Source organism: Rissa tridactyla, chromosome 10, assembly GCF_028500815.1.
Source record: "Rissa tridactyla isolate bRisTri1 chromosome 10, bRisTri1.patW.cur.20221130, whole genome shotgun sequence".
Lineage (NCBI taxonomy): Eukaryota > Metazoa > Chordata > Aves > Charadriiformes > Laridae > Rissa > Rissa tridactyla.
Window position 1 is genome coordinate 8,534,686 of NC_071475.1, and position 22,953 is coordinate 8,557,638.

Sequence of the window (22,953 nt, forward strand, 5' to 3'; positions counted from 1 at the left end):
GAAGGAATAAAGCTCGCGCGTGTCAGAACTTTTGGTAATTCCTCCCAGATACATAATTTTTTGGCATAGATGCTAAAATGTAACTGGAGGGCAAGCATTTAGTTCTGTTTTAGCTGGGAGAGTCCCAGCTTATGTCTCTCCGATTTATATATGGAAGCAGGCTCATTTCGCAATACGTGTTTCAGCGAGTCCTACATCAGGGAGGGTGTGAAGCTAAGACTAACGAGCGGAGTATCTTCAAGAGTAATAAACGGCACAAAAGCATGAACGAATAGGCTTGTCTGAAGCACAGGCTGTTGCTGCACGTATCGCAGGGAGCCTCTAAAGTGAAAAATTTCAGTCTCTCTTCTCTGAGGTATGGCAGAGAGGGCAACAAACTGGTGCGCAGGCAAAAGCGGTGAAGAACTGGTGCCAACTGGTGAGGCTGCTTTTGTAGTGCTGTGCAGAAACACTGGGTGGTCAATGCAGTGCCATATGCTACGCATGGGGGATTTAAAGGCCAGCGAAGACTAAAAGACGCATTTTTTCCTCCAGAACTGGCCCTAAGACCCCATCCCATCTCCAGCCTGGTTAATACACACAAACAGAGCATTCGGAAGACCACCTCAAGATATTTTGTTTGTCTGCATAACACTGATGCCAGGAATAAATGTACATCTATACTTTTCGTTTAAAATTCGCTGCCGCCAGGAGAGCCAGCCTCCGGGAAGCACCAATGCCCATCTCTCAGCAACACATCCGCAAACGCCAGCACGTTTCCACGGCTGGCGTGGAAACGGCTGGTTGGATTTATAGGTCAGCACCTCCACAAATAAAGCACTGGGGCTGTTTTGCTCAGTCTCTGGAAGCTGCTCACTTCCAGCCACCCCCAGTAAGGCATCTCCGCTGGGGAAGTACCCGTCGGTGGCAGCAGGATGCTCCAGCACCGCCGGTGTGGTCCCCTCGTCACCACGCTAACGCCGTGGCCGTCCCACAGACCCCGCGATGTGGCAGCACTGGGGAGGCCAGCTCATCTGAGCTCCCTTATGGAGCAAAGATGACAGCTGCCTTTTAAAAGGGAAAAAAACCCTTTTAAAAGGGAAAAAAAAACTTTTAAAAGGGGAAAAAAAAGGGAGTACTTTTTTTTCCCCCCTCCTCTGGGTGAACAAATAGACTCATTTAAGGTGTAAGTAGATCAAGTAGCTAATTAAGGAAATAACTGATAACTTAATCAAGATCATTAGGGGAATCAGCATGTTGCTGCCATTATTTAAATGGCAGCAGAGCAAAAACACGCTTGGGCAAATGGAGCCTCCAAAACCTCTGGATGGCCCGATCTACGCGCGGGGAGGCTCCCATGTCACCCCATTGCTGGTGCCCCAGCCACTGGGGAAAACACTCAAAACTCCGCAGACGGAACATTTAATCATCCCCCAGCCACTGCTGCAAAAAAAGAGTGAATTATTCGCACATGGAGAGAAATTCGCCATAAGAAGCAGCACGGTTCTGCCCCGGGATGCAGCCCCTGCTCATTTTTGGCAGGGGGAAAACAACCCCTTCGCAGAAATAAAGTCAAATCGGTTGGGCCATATGCATTTTTGCTTTTGGCACCTTGTGTTGACGTTGCTCCTCAGCGGCTGCTCCCGGGACAGACTCCGCGCTGTGCCGGGGACGCGGTGACACAGCGACACGCTGCACCGACCCCTTCAGCATTTATATTCCCACCAACGGCGGGTTTCTACTACCACACGCAGAAGAAGAAATGTGAATTTTTCCCCACCCCAGCTCACTTCACCCCCTCAGCTGAACATCACGTCCTCCAACTTTACCGCCTGGTTATTGTAAGGATTTCTCTAACCCCCCCCCGCCCCAAGGGAGTGTTTGCAACCAGCACCACGTCTCTCTCTAATTACTCCACCAGTTGCACAGATAAAACATCTGCTGGAAAAAGAGAAAGAATCCTAAAGCACACAAATGATTTGCGCTGCCTAAACAAAGGCAAACAGAGGATGCTGTAAAACACCACCCCACCCCACCCCCCCCCCCAGCAAACAGCCCCAGGACCTCTGCCCAGAGCAGGAGTCTGGGGGCTGCGCGCTCCTCCTCCAGCAGGAATGAACCCCTTTTTCCAACCAAACACGTCGTTTCTCACTAACTCAGCCTCCTATCTGCTTAATTCCTTAAGTCTCCGAAAGCAACTGAATCCAGCAAGTTTGATTAAGTACTTAGAAATCTTTGTTTCACTTAAAAGAAGCCTTTGTTTTGCCTCAAAGGAACTGGACATTTTCTCCTGAATTCATGTGAACTAAAAAAAAAAACCACAAAAAAACCCCCCAACATCCAAAAGTTAAAAATAACCCTTTATCCTGTATTAAACACAGCTGCCGAAGGTTCAAAATTCGCATTTTGTCATTCTGCCACAAATCCTTGCAACAGCTGAGAAGGCACACAGCACATTTGGAAATGCGGAGCTGAAATAAGCTCCAGCCTCCCGCAGGGTTTTTTTACTTTTCGGGGGTTTTTCAACAGAGTAAAAAAAAGCAGGAGCAGCTCAGGGGCTGGTGAGAGAACTCTGCACCAAGGAAAAGTTTTAGCGTGTCCGCTGGGTTGGATATTAGCAGGGGATCTGGCACATCCCCGCTCCGGGGGACGGCGGGACCATGCCTGGCCCCCGGCAGCCCCTGGGCTCTGCCCGCAGCGAGAGCCGGCGCTTGCGGAGGTAGGCGGGAATCCGGGCTGAAAAAGAGAATCATTTCCCAACGCAAACATTCATATGGTGTTAAAGCGACTCATATTTTCATATGCTAAAAATTGTGCGTGATTACTTACCCGGGCTAAGCAGGCATTCGCTTCACACCCTGGAAAACTCCCATGGAAGGGGAAGGATGGGCAGAGGGGAAGGACGGGCAGAGGAGAAGGATGGCGAGCGCCTTCAGTGCCGGGGACCGCGGTGCATCCTCCGGCAGCGGCCGTGGTCATTCCGGGAGGGAAGGCTCCCCGGCTGCTGCCCCAGCTGGCGGAGTGACGCCCACCGCAGTTTTAGCTTATTGGTGAAAATCGTAAGCCCTAATCCAATCCTGTCCCTCTACCCAAATTTAGCTCTCCACGGAGCCAACATCCCTTCCAGTTTTGACTAGCGGTATGAAAGCAAAGTTACCTTGCCAATATATAAATCACGGAAAAGAGAAGCAATAAAAAAAAAAACAAAAAACACGCTCAATTTGCTTCACCTCTTCCTCCCAAAACAGTTTCTTATCTACCCACTTCGAGGGGACCGCAGCCCTGCGAGTGCACTGAAGAAAGCCAGCAACGCCCTGGGTTTCGATCACCGGATCGGAAGTCAGTAAGGTAAATATCAGGATGCCAATAAACCCAGTATTTATCAGGATGCCTAACAGTACCGCTGACACATCTGGGTCCGGACTGTACCACATAAGGAGGAGGTTTATAGAAACGGTTAGCAAATGGTTCCTAAAGTTATACTGAATTTCACAAAAGTAAAAAGTAACTACTGAATCATAAAGCGCTGCTGGCAAACAGCTGGGCCGGCCGGCACATATGGTTTTCTTTTTTTTTTTTTTGCAGCCTGGCGCAGACATTAGCCGTAGAGACACGGCTCCCTTTGCTGCACACAAATCTGCGTGCCCGACCACGGCATTCGCTTCTGACACTGGGGCTACGGTGGGGGCTACTGGCCACAGCTGGGAAAGCAGAGAGCCACGTGGCGGGCAGCCACCTAGAAACCCCGCCTGCATCAGCAAACGACGGACAGGGAGAAACTCTTGCGCCAACTGCACGTTTCTGCTCTCGGTTACAGATGTGCAGCCCTGGAGCAGCTCCAGACCCTGGAGCTGGCCTTTGGGCGAGCGTTGAATGCTCATGCACGGAGCCACCGCCGAGCCAGGGGGCTGGAGCCAGCCGTATGCGCTCCAGGTGTCCTGGCGGACAGGCGGCAGGATCCAGATGCGGATCCAAACTGCTCCAGCCTTCGCAGAGGGTCGGCCATTCAATGGGCTCTATTCATGGAGGAGCGAGCAGGGCTTCCAGGAAGGCAGGGGAAGCATTTCCGAGCGGTATCCCCATTGTAAGTCTAATAAGTCTCTTTGCGTTTTAACCTCCCGCTTTTGCAAGCTTTAAATATAGAAATAATCAAAACATACATTAAAAGAAGAATTTATTTTGAACTTGGCAGCGTCGATCTCAGACCCATCCCGCTCGGGAGCGGGGCTGGAAGAGCCCAGGCAGGCTCCGGGAGGGCTGAGCCCGGCTCTCCAGGAACAAAAGCAGCTTACAAACCAGGTTTGCCACGTGAGAGCCTAATTAGAGACCAAAGCCCACACAGCAGACAGACTACAGAGGAAATTGGAGTCTAATTTACATGGAGAACGATTACTTACTGCAACCAATTAGTGTCAAGCTGACTGACAGACTACCCAAAATACGGTCTCCCCACCCTCCCCTGCAAGTCTGAGCTTTCCTTGCTGCTTTGTTTTCCCTGGGTTGTTGGGTAGGTGAGCAGCACCACCTCACCACTGGGCACTGGATGGCAAACGGAGAGCTTGAGCTCCGTAACAAACACAGAGTTACAGCCACCCACGTGCTGATGGTTGGACTCGATGATCTTAACGGTCCCTTCCAACCTAGACGATTCTATGTGCTTTCTTTCCTGGTCTTAAATCTTTAAATAACATCCTGTCCCAACAAGAAAGGTTGCCATCACTGCCCCTGCACTCAGCAGGGAAACGGGGAATCCCACCGCTGCCGGAGAGAGACGGTGTGGATAGAAAAACTCCTCCTTGGCTGGCACTGCACAGCGGTGCCCACAGTCCCACCAGTGCCTGTGCCAGGAAGGACATCTCCTTCGCTCAGGGCTTCCCTCTCCAGCCGCCCTGGAAGAGGACGACTTCATCGTGTTTCCCAAAACAACAAACCAGTTGCTAATTCTACAGGAAACCTGCCCCTCCATGATATCGGGTTAGTCCAAAAACTGGTGAACAGACTTTAGAAACTCCTGAAGGGCACACATGGAACCAACCAAATGCCTTTTATCTTCCTTTTATTGTTAAAGATGAACTGACTCACTCTATCATCACTCTCCCCTTCCCAGGATCATGCTCCTTATTAACAGGACTGTCTAATCCTTGTCCTTTGCTCCAAACCCTGGACTGCACGTGCATTTTGAATGCACAAATGACAACAGCATTTCAGTGCAACTTGCTGCGTTATTCTTGATAAACTTGTAAGGACAGCCTCTCTGAGCAGCCTCTCTGACTGCTCTTCAGAGAGCTCTCGTGTATGCGTGTTCAGGCACGCAGGGACCACATTTTGGATACTTAAGACCAGGCAATCAACCCTGCCTTTGAGAAGCACCAATACAAAGCATATTTAAGGACTTCATGGGCCTTCTGTGTGGACGAGATAAGTTATTCTTTTAATCTCTGCAGGCGACATGGGTAGATGTCATTTTAAAGGAAACATCCTAAAAAGAAAGCTTGGAGGAAACACTTTATGAAGCGTCTAGTAGCTGTTTGGTAATATCTGGAGACAGCCAAGACCTCAGGTGGTGTAAGCATCAGCAGGGATCCTTTGATTTCAGTTCACTTCAAGTCAATGGTGCTAAACCAATTTACACCACAGGAGCACCATCAAGAGAGGTAACGCGGGGCCATCTCACCTGGGTCTCCCTGGGGTCCAGACACCACCAAGGCTGCACATCCTGGTGGCCCTGCTCTCCCTCTGCTCCCTCCTGGTTCAATTAAAAGTCGCCATTAATTACCAAGCAGATGCAATGAAAATGCACGCCTGCTCAGGCTCCTCAGAATTAGGCTGTTAATCTGGTGTTTACACTCCTGGCATTTCTCTCCTCCGCATCCCCCTTCTCCCCCGGGAACCGACTCGCTCCCACTTTATCTGCAGCTCTAAGGACAACACACAGCGCTTTGTTTTTAAATTCCCCTCCAGTGCTACGCCCCGAACCATCTCTTCAGAGAGGGGCCTCCGCCGGCTGTAATTCCCATTAATTCCTCTTATGATTAACAGGTCAGCTCCCGCCACCCCGCTGACAACGGGCTTTGGAAGTGCAACTCTATCAAAATTATCTATGCATAAAAGAGGATCATTATAGGAGGCAAACGCCTCGCTGGGACTTTTATCAGCTGCGCGCTTGCTGCTCGCTTTTGTGCCACGAACGACTTTATCGAGAGAGGGGAAGGCTTCAGCCTCATGGCTCTGCCCTGCGGCGGCTCCAGGCAGAGGGACCTCTCCTCTGTGGTGGGCGAGATGCTGATGATAAAGCCGCGGAGGCAATCGCTCCTGCAGAGGGGCAGGGGCAGGCAGCAGCACGGGGAAATGAAGAGGAACCTTCTTCTGAGCACATCCCATTAGCGCTGGTGGCAATTACGGGTGCCCATCAAGGAGGTGGGCTTCCCAGAGCCTCCTCTAAATTACTTGGTGGGGAGGGAAGGTGAGAAAAAGAAGGAAAAGAGGGAAAAAAACCCAACAAACCAACAGAGAAAAAGCAAAATAACCCTCCACAACGGTGGCAGACGTCACCCCGTCTGCGTGGGAGCATGGAGGAGCAACCTTCTCCCCACGGGCATCCCTGTGCTGGTGGTCACTCAGGGGAGACCCACGGAGACAAAAGGCAGTAAGACCAGTTATAAAACACTTGTAAAAACGCTAATGGTCTCAGGTCCTTTTAAGCCATCTTGAGCACTGTTAAATCGCTGCTTTTACTTGCTTTCTGGTTGGGATTTGCTTAGGTTTGAGTACACCATGTTTCCGCTGATACCCCTGTGCATCCTGGTGCCCAGGTCAAAGCTGGCGTGGACCCACGAGCTGACCCATGGCACAGCCATCGCTGCCAAGCCCTGCAGACCATCCTTCCCCTCAGGGGAAGTTTTGTCACTAGTTTTTTCACTAGTTGCAGGGCAAGAAAGGAAGAAACCAACTTAACACCACCTTCCTTTGAATATGCACTAACAGGAGCTATTGTAATAATAAAAACCAGAAGGAAAGGCAAGAAGTTTAGTTGCAAGCACCGGGCAGTCCTGACCCTGAAACTCCTGACAAGGTGACACGTTATTAAGAAATATCCATATTAATCCCAACTGTAAAGCGCTGTGTTCAGCCAATTAAACTGCCTGAGCGGCTGAGCGCTCCCGGAGACCTTTGTACTCTCCATTTTTCTTTTTTTTTTTTTTTTTTTTTTTTTTTTTTTTTTAAGTGCCCTCTTAGGGAAAGGAATGGTTTCTGCAGAGATGAACCGCCCAGCTCCTTCCAGCCTCACCGCGTGTGTGTCTGTGTGTGTGTGTGTGTAAAATGTTCTTGGCTGCTTTCAAACACTGCACATTAATCTGCGCAATGGAGCCTGTCTCCTTCAGCATTCAGATGATTTCTCTTCGAAGCGGGTAAGACGGAGCTGTTCCACTTGGCATCACATCCCCCTCCCTGCCCCCTTCCAAGCTTTTTATTTATTTCTTTTCTTTTTTTTTTTTTTTGGTATTGCCAGAATAGCTCACAAGCCATCACACCCCAGGCATGTGTGAACCTGGAGAAGAATATCCTGCTGTAGGAGTCCACAGATATATGAGACAGCCAGGATGCTCAGAAACAGAACGGGAAGATTACAGTTTTAATGCATCAAATTATGAAAAACACCACCACTCCCTTCCTGCAGCTTAGGACGCATCACTTACTTCTCCCTCGGCCATTTCTTTGCCTGTGGCTGAACTCAGAGTGACAGAAACTGTTTCTTGAATTAAGGGCTGCTGGAAATGAAACCCCGGAGAGGTCTACGGGCAGTGATTACTGGAATTTGTTCCCGAGCAACGTGAGCCCCACTGTCCCACCTCGAGGAGCCCCACGCACCAATAAATCGGAGCATCCCCACCACGCAGAGGGCTGTCCTGTACGAAGCCAGGCATTTTTATTAACGTCACACTCAGGGCTTGGATTTTTGTACCTGCCTGCCCCAAATTTACACAAGCAAGCATCCCCGTTGGCTCAGGCTGCTGCCAGCCAGGCACCTGGCTGTTTAAATGCTAAGACATTCTGCATCTGCTTCCCCACAGCAGAAACTTCAGCTGCAGCTTTGGCCATTGGGAAGCGTAACCTTGTCTGCGCCCCATGGGGAGGGTGATGCTCGTCCCTGAACCGAGCGGTCCCTTGCCATGAGTTATGGTGGACATTTCCCTTCTTCACCCTTCTCTCATCACCTGGGGCATTGCGCTCCACAGAAACGCCCAGAGCCTGAGGAACGGAGCGGGAACGGAGCGGAGAGGGACCACAAACCTCCTCCCACGCCTGATACCAGCAACCGTGTCATCATCGCTGCCAAAGGGATGAGCAGCTCTCGCCTCCACCATAGATGGGGCTTCTCAGGAGGGCGGATGGTTGGGAAGGATAAAAGCTGTCTAAGGATGTACGAGCAGCCGAAGCCCTGCCACGCGCTGGAAACCCAGCGGTCCTGCAGCACATCTGGCGTTTTGGAAGCTGCAACAGGAGCACCGTGCACTTTCCCTCATTTCCAAGCATTCCCAAAATTCCCAGCTCCTGGCATTTCTACAGCCATTAAACACACAGTTCTCAACACTGAAACCCATAAAACAAAACTCCATATGGGGACTGTCCCCACAAGCCAGCCGATACCTGCCAGCAGCCGTAATCTCGCTGCCATCGGATCTGCACAATAAACGAGACCATTTTACCGGGGCTGGGTTTTTCTACAACTAAAATGGAAACAAAAATTGGCTTGCGAAGATGAATGATGCCTCTGATAGTTTTTTGCTGCACTTGATTAAATGCAGCGCACAACAAACCCATTTTTTCCTCCTTGAACGATAAACTCGATAGTCTAAAATTAAGCCCAGCAGGGTAAGAACGATCCTGTATAGATTTCAAAAGATACCACCATTTTTTTGGGAAGCCTGCCTGCAATGTATACACACTTTGCAAAATCGCTCGAGTACCTCTGGCACCAAATATAAACACAGGGAAAGCTACAAATCATGTAGTGTTTTTACCTCGATACAGCCTACGCCGCAGAGTACCGCCGTGGTTTGCCATTTCATGATAAACCAACTCCTTGCTTTTGATCATTTTAGTGTGTAACCGGGAATGTGAATGTACGATAGTATCATAAAAAGAAAACGGGAAGAAAAAGTCCAATCAAAGAAGTACACCAACCTGAACCACGTGCTCCCCGACCAAAGGGTATTTGTAGATACCAGAATTACCATTTCTCTGCAAGACAACTGATCCTTTTCATGAAAATATAAGAAGCCCTAGAGAAATTCTGGTTGATCATTATTAAATGAACAGGCCTCATGCATTTATTTTTTTTTTTTCCCCAGGAAAATGACTGAAGCTTGGCTTTAGCATAATCCCGAAGATTATTTACATCTTCTGCAGTTTTTTTTCCACTGCTACTGAATAATCAGGGCTCCTTAGAAAACCATAGCCAGAGAAACATAAATCCTTTTTTTTTTACACATTCTTCCTTGCACAAGAGCTCCTGCTCAGCAGCGGGGAGGTTCTCTTACCTCTCCTTGATCCCCAGCTTCCAGAGCCAGCTGATGAAATGGGAGTTCGGGTTGCTTTTCAAACACTTTTATTTTCAAGAGAAAGGCCTAAAAGAGGAAAAAATTGCGTCTCCTCAGAAGGCAACAGGAGGAGAGGCTGCCTCTCCTCTTTGGAGGAAGGGGCTCCAAAACACTGCAGGTTCCTTGAGTACCGCGATGCCTTGGGGAGGGAATCTCACAGGGATGCTTCGAGACAAGCACTTTGCTTTCTGCTTCAGCATCCTTGTTGTTTCCAGTCCCACAAACTCCCTTCCTCTCCTGCTTTTGCCCTATCCACTACAAATGGCTGCACACGGGGAATGAAAACAATTAAATACTCTTAAACAGGCAGGGCTGCAATTGCAATGGTAATGAAGTCGTTATGCTCCTTAATGTGCTTTCTAAAAATAAAATTACATCCAGGTATACACATCTGCACCGTGCCCAGGCGATCTTCCTAATGCAAATTCTCTACCAGCCTGGTTTGGTTTTGTTGTTTCCAAGCAAACGCGGCACCATCAGGACAACAACAAGGGCTTGGCTGATGTTGCCCAGATGTTGCCCAGGGAGGTGGTCGATGCCCCATCCCTGGAAACATTCAAGGTCAGATTGGACAGGGTTCTGATCTAGTTGAAGATGTCCCTGTTCATAGCAGGGACTAGATGACCTTTAAAGGTCCCGTCCAACCCGAACTACACTATGATTCTACATGCAGGGTCCCAATAGAGCCAAGGGTCACCTCTCAACACACAGGGCGCAGCCAGGCTAAGGGACCTCTGCTCCACAACCAGGTGCCATCAGGGGTCAGGACCAACATCTCGTCCCGCTCGTGTGATGTGATCCCTGTCACCCTTGTGGGGACAGACATTGCCAAGGTCTAGCCTGGGAGGGATCCCATCTGGTGAGCAGCATTGGTTTGAATTACACAGCAGCCTGTGCTGCAGAAGGCTCATTTGCAGTAATTAGAAGCATCATGTGGGCACATGGGAGGACTTCAAAGGATGCCGGTTGCCTCGACAGCACAAGTCTCTTTTTTAGTGGTCAAGAGGCAAAAACTCCCCCATGCCCTTGAGTATCTCTTAAGAAACCAAAATTATACAGAATTCTTTTTTTGGGAGGGAACCAGACAGGTCACAGCAAAACTGCTCCAGGGAAATTTAAAGGTCCTATTTTTTATATATCTTTTAACGCGTGCAATTCACATACGCACACATGTCCCCCGCCCAGACACACAGCCATACGCACCGCTTTGCTTCTGCCGGTCTCCCCAGCCGAACACAAACAAGGGTTCATGTACATTGGAATCTGTAGGAAGCTTAACATTTACTTGGCTTTTGTGTAAACACTTACGTGAATTACACAAGTTTCAGCCAAGAGGCTCGGTACCCCGCCGTGCTGAGCCATATAATTCATTACAATTAAAAGCAGAGAGCGAGGCAATCAGGCTCGCCCGACGCTCTGCTGGTATGGATTTGCTCTTCCAAATGGTTTCCAATTTGTCTTTGCAGCGGCTCAGCCTCTCGGGGAGAAACCCCGCCAGTGTCTGCCCAGTGCTGCCTGGGGCTGCTGCGCCTGCATCCCAGGGCAGCCCGTGCCCACGGGCTTTGCCGGCTGAGAAACCAGCTTTGCCGAACCCACGGCACAGTGGTGGTACCCCAAAGGTGTCCCAGCCACAGCTGCACCATGCCACCAAACCAGGACGTTCAATTGTACCATCAGGGTGAGGGCAACAGTCGCCGCAGCTCAACTTTCAGGCAGGCGAGCCCTCCCTGGGTGCAAGTTATATACATCCAGAGCATCACATCCTGACAAAAGCACTTCAGTAATAACGCTACTCAACAAAAGGACCCCCCATATAAGCACGTGCATCACCCCAAACTGCAAGGCAGCATCTATTCCCCAAGTCTCTGCCTTTCTTATTCAGTATTCATAATATGCTAAGCTATTAAACTATCCTACGGAAAGCGCCGCGGCTTACAGTGCCGCAGACAAGTGGTGTTATCATTTGGTATTTCTTCTTTTGTTATTACAGTGAATCTTCCTACATCTCTGAAAATAATCCAATTATTCCTTACCACTGGTAAGGTCACCGTCGCTTTGAACAGAGATTTGGGTAATACTCTGATTACTCTTAAGCAAATATTGCTGGGACTTGGGCAGAAATTTCAGAGAGATTGAAAATCCATTTTACTGGAAACCACAGATGGAAAAATATTCACACTCTAGAGGATCTAAACAACAAAAAAAAGGTATCATTTCTCTGCCTTATTAGAAAAATATTAGTTTATCTGGAATCAACTGCACAGATATATTCAGCTATTAAAACAATATATAATTTCTCATATCATATAACCTTCAAAATACGGCAATCATCGAGTCTTTATTAAATGTTCCCATACGGGCTCCAAAAGGTATTGAACTACTTAAGCGCAATATATGGAAAACAGCAGAAGGTCTGTATCACTTGTGGGAATAAAAGAGCTCCCAGAGAAAAGCAGATATCAAAGATCGATCTGTAATAAGGAAAAGGAAGTTAACATCCCTTACAGCGGCCTCAGAGATAATTTTTCTGCATTGAGCCAACGAGATAACAGCAGAATCACATAAAATACAGATGATGCCAAGAAAAGGCGTCTATTATATTTCTTTTGGTGCAATTAATCACGGGTTCTTTACTGTCAAACCATCTTTAGGTAATGGCAAAAAAAGTGAAAAAAATACCCAAGCCTTTTTTTTTTTCCCCCCCCTTAAGAAGGAATTAATCATATTGTCACCGAAAGATGGTTTTTCTGACATCACTTTTCTTGTACTGGCCAACTGATATTAAAAACAAAACACTGCTAGGGCTTGCTATCCTTCTGCTGAAGGAGAGGTAGGATGCTCAGAATTAACCCCTGCGTGTCCTGCCAGGTGGGAACCTCTCAGTGATACCACCAGAAAACCCAAACGGGTGTCTCTGCACCAGGGAAAGGATGGCAAATGCCAACAGCTCTGGGGCTGCCTGACCCACGGACGGCTTCTCCTCCTCCTCTCCTCCCTGCACCAACGTTGCTTGCTGGAGAGCTTCCCCCCAGCATCCCACGGCTGGGATCTGTACCAGGGTCCCGGATGAACCCCCACTCATCCTCGCTGGGTTTGGCACTGTGACACCCCTATGCCCTTTCCACAGCTGTATTTTTTTCCTCCCCATTCTTTCAGACTCATGAGGTTTCCAGCATTGCGGGCGGGATGTCAGAGCCACTGGTGTCACAGTGCCACACGGGTCAGCCCGTCAGTGACAGCCAGTGACACGCCACCAGGGATGAGTGAGTGGGCAGAGCGCTATCTCTCTCCTAGGAAACCTGCTCCGTCTGCCTCAGACACGCCGAAATCCCAAGGGGACGGGGAAGAGTTGAAATCACACTGAGAATTTAAACACCGATTTAAAGTGATCCCCCACTGACCAGGCAGCCAAAGCAACCCGTGATGTCCCCTCAGTCCTCCCGATGGCTTCACGCACCCCAGCGAGCTGCCGAGTTGCTGTAGCCCAGTGCAGGGCAAGCCACGGGGCTGGAGGAGATGCCCAGCACCACCCCAAACCCTAACCCTGACTCTGCCCTGCTTGGTTGTGCCTCCTGCCTTCCCATCTCAGACCAAGAAGGGCACCAAGAAGGCTTGGAGAGCAGGGGACCACGGCTGGGGCAGCCTCTGCCTAGAAAAGATGCCCCGGGGACAAGGATGCCCAGGGGACGAGGCTGCCCAGGGGACGAGGCTGCCCAAGGGACAAGCAAGACCACTTTCAACGCTCATTACCCACTGGACAGCTAACGAGGTGCCGCAGGGTGCCCAGACATCTCCCAGCATCGGCCTCACACCCCTCTCCCCCCAGCCAGGAGGCAGCGAGCGGCCGCACGGGGCACGTTTGGCAGCGGGAGGCGATGCTGATGCTCCCATCCACACACTTCAGATGTTTTCTGTTTTGAACCCCAGCCCCGGTGCCTTTCTCCCGTTTGCTTCTTAATGCTTTACTCATTAATGCCCGCAACCCACCCTGCAGCACAGACACCTGCGCGCTTCTAATTGCTCCTGGATTGCCTTGATCAGATGGCTTTCAGGGACCTTTGACTCTTCTCTCAAGAGGTAACCAAGAGACGGGCCGTAAGCGAACGGTGCCAGTCCAGATTGCGGGGCTTTATTTCTTCTTGTACATACACAACAACACATGGCTCGGGCTCTGCTTTGATCTTCCCTGGGCATCCACTGCATTGTGAAATCGGAGAGCGAAGGGTACAAAACACCGTCTAACAGCAACGGCACTTCCACCGGGCTGAAGACTCATGCCCTGTGTGATTATTCCTACAAAAACACAAGTAAGCCGCAAACTAATCCTCCCTTTTTTGAGTAATAACAATATTTGCATATTTCTTTTGCAGCACGGGACCTGTTAGTTTGAGGTTGTTTTGGAGAAAAAGCAGCAGCCTGAAAAACTGAATATTTAACAAATAAACTGGGTTTGTGCCTTAGGAAGAAAATTGGCTATTTTAAGCATGTTAGATTGTTAGGTTAAATATCAGGAAACACAGAAAGAAAAATACACACAGTTTTGTGCTCCCTGTTAACGGTATTAAAACCCAGCACACAGGAAAGCCTGCGGGACAGGATTTTTAAAACCATCCTGCGAGTTGCAGAATAACCTCCAGGTTAAAAGTGCATTAAGATAATTATATTCAAAACATCCCTGTCACCTGGCAGTCTTGTGCAGTGAGTGAACTTGTGCTGGCACGAAAGGCGTCCGCCTTCCCAAACCCACGTCCAGGGATGGGTTTTGCTCCCAGTGAGTGAACAAAACCAAGCCGTGCCATTGTTTTGCTGCCAGCTGCAGAAACAAGTCATCCTGGCCGCCTCAACAGGGCCAGCGCCGGCACGGGGACACAGGACCAGCTGCTGTGGGATGCAGGATGCAGGTGCTGTGGGGGAGCCCGGCATCCCCAAACACCCACGTGGCTCCTCGCAGCATCCCCTGTCCGAAAACCAGCCTGGGTGAGAGAGGCTGAGACCTAAGAAATGATGGATGGTGGAGGAAGGAACAGCACCATCCGAGGAGAGGCAGGGAAAAAAGCAGAGCCAGGTACCAAGCAGTACCCATGATTATCCCGGCACGGCACAGCCTTGATGCTGGCAGGGTTTTCAAGTAAAAAAATAAAAAAATTTAAAAAAAACCAACACCCAACTCAACCGGCAGACCCCTTTCTAACATGTTTGTCACAGATTGCGGAGGAGTATCAAAAGTACAGTTGTGTTTAATATTGTCAGTTCACAAACAGCACCTGACAGTGCCCACTGGGTACACCACCTCCCAAATGAACTGTACAATCGGGAGGACCAAGAGAGGTCCGTTCCACTCCCATTTGCACCGCTGCTTTTAACCAGGGCTGCTTAAATGAGAGCAGCCCAGGGAGGCCGGCAGCACGAAGAGAAAACACTACGGGTGGATTTAACGCAGAAACCCAAGACAGCTCATTAGTGCGGAAGCGAGTGCTGTCAAAGAGCTCCTGTCTGCACCAAAGCACCGACCCGGCGTAATTGAGCCCAGCTATTTAACCAAGAGTGAACGAGACTTTACCGCACGGCGGTGAGACGAGAGCCTGATGCAGACCCCGTTCTGCAGGTACCACGGCAGGGACAATGGTGGCCCTTGGCCACAGCGGCAGCCCGGGGTGGCACAGCATCCCCACGCAGACCTAATGCAGCCTGAAACAGCCAGCAAACACCACGTACGGGGTTTTTTCACAAATCTCGTCAAATAACCAGCTGCACGGAGCAAATGCACATTGAGGTAACGCCACTCGCACTATCGAGGTTCTCATCAGGGACGAGCATGTCATGAATCACTGCTGAAGCCAACATTAAAATGATATTGATGTCAAGAATCCCAGGCGTCCCATTTGGTGCTCATATAACATATGGCACATGTGAATTTTACAGCTTTTGTATTAATCTGCCCACAATGCCATCACTTTGCAAGATTTCATGAAATATTAAAATTGCCGAGGATAATTTATTTTACAACTCCAGGCAAAGGCCCTGGGAACGATGAGAACCTCCCCATTAAACTCACACAGGTCTGTGACTCGCAGCCCTAATATCTCGCATCTGTTTGCCGAGTGAGGGAAAGACGCGATGTCTTTCAACTCGGTTATTTGATGGATCGGCCTGAATTTGCTTATTAAGGTTTCTACAATCCATTATCACGGCAGGAAACAGAGGGAGGGATGATAGACCAGGCATGTTTATCAAACCATGTGAAGTCCAGAGAGACACTCAAAACAAATCTCTACAGCCGCTGCAGGAAAGCGCCAGGCATCTTTATCGACAGCCCAACTGTGAATTGCACAGTTGGCTTTGAAAAACCCAACAGAAGGCTATGACGTATAGGGACAGTATAGAAAAAGACTGGATTTTCATCTCTTATGATAAATATAGAAGCATTTCTAAAGGACTCTGGTCACCTGCGTGCAAAACAGTATTTAAGACATCAGCAGGTGGCCGAAACACTCGTGCACCAATGCACAAACCCAAGCAGTAACGGATGGTGTTAGAAAGCAGCCGGGGCCAAGATATTCCCTGCTGTAATGATTACTGTAGAAGAGAGTGATTTCTGCAATACGTATCGGGAAGATTCGAAGCCAACAGCTGCTGGGAACTTTGAACAACCACAGAATTCAACAGTAAATCTCCGATGAATGGATAACACCTTGCAAATCTCTTTTCAAGAGCAGGGAACGGTATAACACTAGTGGCCTGTTGCAAAACTACGTGGGCACAAGATATAAAGTCAATATTTCAACTAATTAATCACAAAAAAAGAAGGGCTCGTGGAAGGTCCCTCAGTCCAGCCTCACGCCCCGAGGGGGAGGTGCATTGAGCGTGTGGGGAATCACGGATGCCTCAGACCTTGGCTATGTCCATGCACGCAGGAAGAGGCAGTGGGAGAAATCAACTGCAGCATCCCATTGTCATGCACCAGGTCGTGCTGACGTCCGAACAAACAGTTAGTAATTCCTGTGCCTTAAACACAGCACACACAAACTTCTGCAAAACTTATTACTCCCTTATTTCTTATTGCAAATTGAGCTTATTGAAACCCTCCGAGCCTCGCGACCAAACAAATCATCCTATTAAACATGAACTGAAGGGAATGGGTGGAGATGCATCTGCTTAAATGAGAGCACAATTGGTCGTTACTGAGCATGCAATCATGAAAACTTGAGTCTGTATCTACGGAGATGTTTCCCATTAAAAAACATCTCGGTAATACCAAATACTCTTGGACTGCTTCTCCACAATGTAAAAAATCATGTGCAAAAGTACGTTCTACTTCCAAGACACCATAAACATGAACAGCAGAAAAACAGCATTACGAAAAAGGAATGTCGAAGTTCATGTTACTGCCCTAAATGGCTGCACTGTAACCAAATGCACAAACAGCATCATCCATAAAATGGCCATCATCTGCCCAACAGCAGCCTGCAGTCAAAATCGTAAATGATAAGGACTATGATGATGATAAATGAAGTTGGACCGACCATGGCAGCGCTCTGAATTACACTTTGATTCTATTATTTCCAGCTCCCGCAGCACATATGCTAAATATATTGAGAACTTATTATGGTGGCATGTGGATTTGCGCATGGATTTCAAAGGTATGTGGATTCACATAAACAGAGTGCGAGCGTGTGCTCGCTCCAGCCAAGACACTCATTTATTCTTCAGATGCATTTATGGGTGGGAACGGGTTCGTCAGCATCGCTGCTCGGTTCATCCGTAATTAACATCTGGATGCCAAAAGAGACGAAAGCTGACACAAGCCCGAGCCTTCCAAAACTTTGCAAGCTCTCTGGATCCTAGAAAACTGAACGCAGAATTAAGTAAGACCTCTCTCAATCTGTAAAGGAGAATTTTCATTTCCAGTTTCAACATGTGCTAATTGTACAGACGCGTTGGTCCAGGGTGTTGACCCAACACCGCAGGTGATGAGGGATGACCGAGAAGATGGGGTGATCACCCAGCACTGTAGAAACAAGGTGAGATTTCGCTTTAACAACTCTTTTCTGGGAAATGACCAAGTGGAAACAGTCCCATTAAATTCAGGGGGGCTGGAAAATAACAAAAGATGCACCACCAAAACCTGACAAGGATGCAGACGGCCATTGCAGCTCAACTGCCTTTGTCCCACTGGTGCTCCCGCGTGGAAGCTCATTGGAGAAACATCCCCTGAGGGATAAATCAAGCCCCTGTTCATCACACCCCAACCTGGGGCCCTGCTCTCTCCCCAGGGCAATCACGGCGCTCAACTGGCTGGGATGCAAAATTTTAACTGGAACCAAAGAATCCTGAATTGGCTTCACAATTTTGTTTCTGGAAATCACGGAGCAGTTCTGTCCTTCCTCCTTAGACAGCCCCATGACACTTGTGTATGGTTTCATGGAGTTCCCTTGCTTTTACAGGTCCATCAGACATAACTAAAAGCAGGAAATGGACAAACCCACCTGGGAAAAGTCATTAAAATACTTGTAACATTCCCTTAAACATTCATTGTTGTACTTTATTGGAGGATACCACATGATCTTTGCATGCTAAGTTCTCTGGCAAAGGAAACAGTCCTGGTCCTTCCATGCTTTAACGCACAGCAAAGTGACCTGGATCACCACGTTACACCTGTGCTGAGAAATAAGGGGGCATTTCTCCACGGTGCTACCCCCTCCTCAGCTCATTTCCCCTGGGAAGCCTCTCAGCAGGGCTGGCTGTCCCCAAGCACAAGCAAAACCCCACTGCCCATCCTTTCTGGAGGCTTTCTTCAAGACTTCGGCACCAGAGGGATGGCTGCTGTGATTTAATCCAGACAGGGCTCCCTCTTACAGCACTGCTTTTTCACTGCACCTCCACCAGAAACGTATCGTGCCACCATGACTAGGCTTACGATGCTTCAAAACGATAGGTTTTTTTCCAGAGTTACTGGCTAGGGTCTAAATGTTTAATGGCCCAGTGTCAAAGCCTCGGCCACCACCTTCACTCTCAAACCCATGGCACGCGCCGGTGAGGTGCGATTATCCACTGGGATAACCGAGACACGCAGACATGATCCCTGCTAACACCTTGGGGAGATGCGAGGTTGAAGCTGGCGGACAGTTTGCTTCCAAGTAGCTGTTGGAGATGGAGGTGAAATGGCCATGGAGCAGCAGAAGCTGCTGGGTAACTGTGCCGAGAGGGCCGCCGTGCACCTCCCCTGCCAGCTCACGGCCACGCTTTACTGCCAAGCAACTAGGGATAGATTTCATCTATCATAAACATGCTTTTTGTTTGCAATCTGAAGTAACGATGCACAATGCAGCAGACTCTGCTTTCACCAATGCTTCTTAAAACCAGGGCTGAAAGAGCATTTCAGCTTATCCTGAGCAGATCTGCCTTTTGTGCACTAGACAGGATGTCAACACAGGACTTTTAGATGCATTTCATCCCCCTCAAAAAAAAAAAAAAAGAAAAAAAAAGAAAAAAAAAGATCAACCATACTGCTTTTGGTGACTTAAATTTCAATTAAGAGTGCTGGTATATGAATAAACCCAATTATCACCTGCCAAAATCCAAAGTTTCCTACATGGAGGGTTTCAGCAATTGAGGAAAACAAAGCCTCACTTGCCCTTAGCAGAAGGATGCTCCGTCTTTACCCTCCCAGATGTGCTGGACATCTGATATCACAACCACAATGCAAGAAATCAACATGCATGTTATATATATTGCCTATATATATATATATATATACGCACACACACATTATATATTTATATCAATGCTCTGGGTCTCCAAAGGGACAGGACTGTAGACTACTCATCTACAGCAAAGCTTACGTGTGCTATTTTCCACGCAGCTCACGCTTCCCATCTGCCTAGCGTAACCATCTTGGGTGATTTAAATAAGAACTGAAAAACCTTCCCACAAGACTGAAGGAGCCCCAGCGAATTTGTAAATACCTCGGGCTCCGCGGTAGGCTGTTAACGTTAATACAGGGAATCTGTTTGATGCAAATGAAAAAAAAGAAAAAAACCCCACTCATTACAGAGTTTCTTGTAATGACAGCGCTCAAATATAACCACAACAGTCTGCTTTTGATTAGAGCAAGCCATTTAGTGCTGCCATTGTTATTTGTTGTTTCTATGGTTCCTTGGTGCGCATCACTCTTCCCAGACAAACACGGAGAAAGGCTCACGTGCTTCTTCATGGAAGTAACAAACCCTGCTGGATTTCAGCAAGGTCGAGACCCTTCACCCTCCTTCCAGCTCCAATATAGTTTTCCCCATGGGTTTTGTTTCTTTTCTTTTCCTTTTAGTTTCTTTTCCTTTCTGGAACAGGAGTGGCGTTCCCTTACACAACCATCCACACTGGGAACTTCCCATGTTCTCCTATCCAATTCCAGCGGAAAAATGTTCCCATTTTTATTATGTCTGGGAAAAAGTCATTCCCACCTTAAGAATTGTTTGGGTTTCATTTCAAATCAGTGTAGTGCCATGGATGCCAAAAAAGGGCCCAGACCTCAAACTAAGCACGTGGTCCCCATCCAGCTGCCTCCAAAGGGCATCACCTACACGGACGGCACACAGCAACCCAGCAGGCTGGCAAAGCCACCTTCAGCCACCACAGAAGGACGCTCTTCCTTCAAGTCTTCTCAACCTGAGGCTTATTTTGACTTTTTTTTTTCTTTTTTTTTTTTTAAGAAGAAAAAAAACCCCACAACCAAACAACAAAACAAACCCCTCCAGCAATCTGTCAGGTCAGAGGGTTAGAAAACAGAGTCCGACTTTAATGAGCCGATGGTGGTTAAGGGCCCCATAAGCACGTTGCATGCCCAGATCTGCGACCTCAGTTCCTCGGCACGGTGCTTTCCTCTGGCTGCAGGAGATGACACCGACCACAGAAAAGCGGCTACACAGCTACGGGGTCAGTCCGGGCAGTATTAACGAAGCAATATAGATGATAAGAAATACAGCCAGTGCCTGGCTATACTGTATGCTCGGGGGAACCGGACTCTCATTAAACAGCAAAATAGTGATCTATTGTGTAGGACGCACGTCTGAAGGAATGGTTTCCAGATGGGACCACACCACTCGTAAACAGATATTGCGAAAAGCTTTCTTTTTAAATAAAATAGAATAAAAAGAATAGTATATATACACATAGCGTATCTATAGTACACATGGATATTGCTTACATTTTTTCCAAAGATATTGTATAACAGCCCCCCTTTAATTGGTGCCTCTTGTATCTAGATTCCTTCTTTTGAGCATAAGGTGTTTTATCGACCCAGAATGGCGCTTTCTACCTTTGAAGGGGAGAATTTAAATGAGAATTGCCACACCTTGCTTTTGCCCCGCCAAATACTTCTCCCAGCTCTGGATGGCTGGGATGGATTGGGAGGCTGGAGCTCAGACAGCAAGGAAAACAAACGTAAAGTTGTTTTAATTTTTATAGTACTTCCATGTGCAGTACATAAACCCCTATTCAGAGTAAACAACCCCACTGCGGAGCTGGAGGGGGGTGATAATCAGACTACACAGATCTCAATAAATACGTCAAACTATCAAACTGTCAGACCTGGCTCTTTCCTTTGCTATTTGAAAGGGACCAAACAAATGCTTGGAATTAATAAAAAATCATTTAGAAAGGCCGTATAATAAAGAGGCGGGTAATAAATCACGTTAGCGAAGCATCCCAGTACAAACTGGCACTTGTGCGTTGGACGAATTAATCTTGGGAGAAAAACGCTGTTCTCCACCCCTCTGTAAACGTTATTAAAAACTTGTTTAGTCACCATTGACATAATTGTTCCCAAACCTGTTGAAAAATTTCCTGCACGCCAGTGATTGAAAGAAACGTCCACCATGGGCTGCAATTCCCACCAGGAGCCCCCTCGGGTTCCCGTGGGGCAGGTTACCGAATCCCCGCTCCCCCCGTCCCGGGATGCCGGGCCAGAGGTGCAGGGGAACCAGGACAACCAACAGCCAGAAAACTGTTTTACTTATTATCACAACTCCAGCATTTGACTTCTACTCCGTTTCTCGCATCTGTTTGCCAAATCCAGCTATTTGCTTCATTTAAACATTTATTTTCCTCTTCGATATAAACAGTTTATCGCTGGAGAGCTACTCTACACCAAACGAGGGCTGTAAGCAATATTCCACCCTCTTACTTATGTAAATACCGTTTATTAACGGCAGGCACAAAGCGCAATGCCTGAACCGAGGCCTGTGAAGCTTTGCACCCACGTTTCAGCAGAAACATCTGAGAAACGTGGGAAGGTTTGCTGGAGTATAAACCAGAAGGAACCCCAGCCTCCTACCGGGGAGCTGCCGGAGCTCCGAGACAAGGCTCGCCGTGCACCACAAGCCACCCAAAAAGGCAAAGCCATTTTCTGCGAGTCCCAACTGGTTCTCAAAGGGCACATTTTTTTCTGAGCAGAAATGTCAGACTGTGGCAAAGTCGGCACAGCTTTTTGCTTTGTGTCACCATTTTATCCCAGAGTCAGATGGAGCCTGGCAAGAGGAGTCGACTGAAATGACAGCTAAAATATTATGGCAAGCGATTTGGACCCCGGATCAGCTGCTGAGGTGATGAAAAAGACTATTCCCCAGTAAAATGGCATTCCCTGAACCACTGACCGGGCAACTGATCCAAATTTGATACCAAAACCGAACCAACACAAAAAAATCCATATGAAAAATAATTTCAAGACCTGTCTAATCCCTGTTTATGTCACTAATGACTCCAAACTCTTTCACCATTCACCTGTGTTACTACTTCTGTTTGTCAAATATTCCAATAAAGAGCTTTTTGTGTGTTTTTCCTGTTTATTTCTACTTCCTATTTAGAGATTTCAGACTTCAGCTTTGAACGTGGGCTCCAGTTTGCTACTTTTCATCTTCCAACCAAACTGACTTGCAGCCGATGGAAATCGGGCAACCTCTACCTGCCCCTGGGCAGAGCCCAAAGTAGGGTGCAACTCCCTGGATAAACGCCCGGTGAGTCACTTCGTTCCTGAAGCTGGGTGCAAGTTAATTAATTGAGTGTATCTGTTCCTCTGTACGGTATTTATTCAATGCCGTCTCCCCAGAAAGGCTGGCTGCCTCGCCGTTGCAACATTCAGATGTTAGAAGTTCATGAGCCAGAATCAGTAAACATGATGCAGTTATAAAAATAAGTTGATGTGGAAAATCAACTTAAAGGGTCCTCGAGAGAAAATGCGCTTCTAGATAAAATGCCTCATAAAAATGCATGTAATAGCATCCTGGCTGCAGCGCAGCCAACAATCCGGCATCACATTTTACATCGTACTGGGCAAATTACACCCTGAGACATCTCATTCCGCCTTTCCCACCACAACCCT

At 48.1% G+C, this 22,953-nt stretch overlaps 1 protein-coding gene across 2 annotated transcripts in view; it reads right to left on the reverse strand.

Moving 5' to 3' along the window:
• The window catches only part of PRICKLE2 (prickle planar cell polarity protein 2), a 110,146-nt gene that overhangs the window by 57,729 nt on the left and 29,464 nt on the right, over window positions 1–22,953 (reverse strand). The window contains exon 1 of one of the 2 annotated variants that reach the window (XM_054216540.1): window positions 2,809–3,023. The exons of the other annotated variant lie outside the window; for it this stretch is intronic. The gene's annotated coding sequence lies outside the window, so the exon portion shown is untranslated. Of the gene's footprint in view, window positions 1–2,808; window positions 3,024–22,953 lie in introns of those variants that run through there. 2 annotated transcript variants of the gene reach the window in all.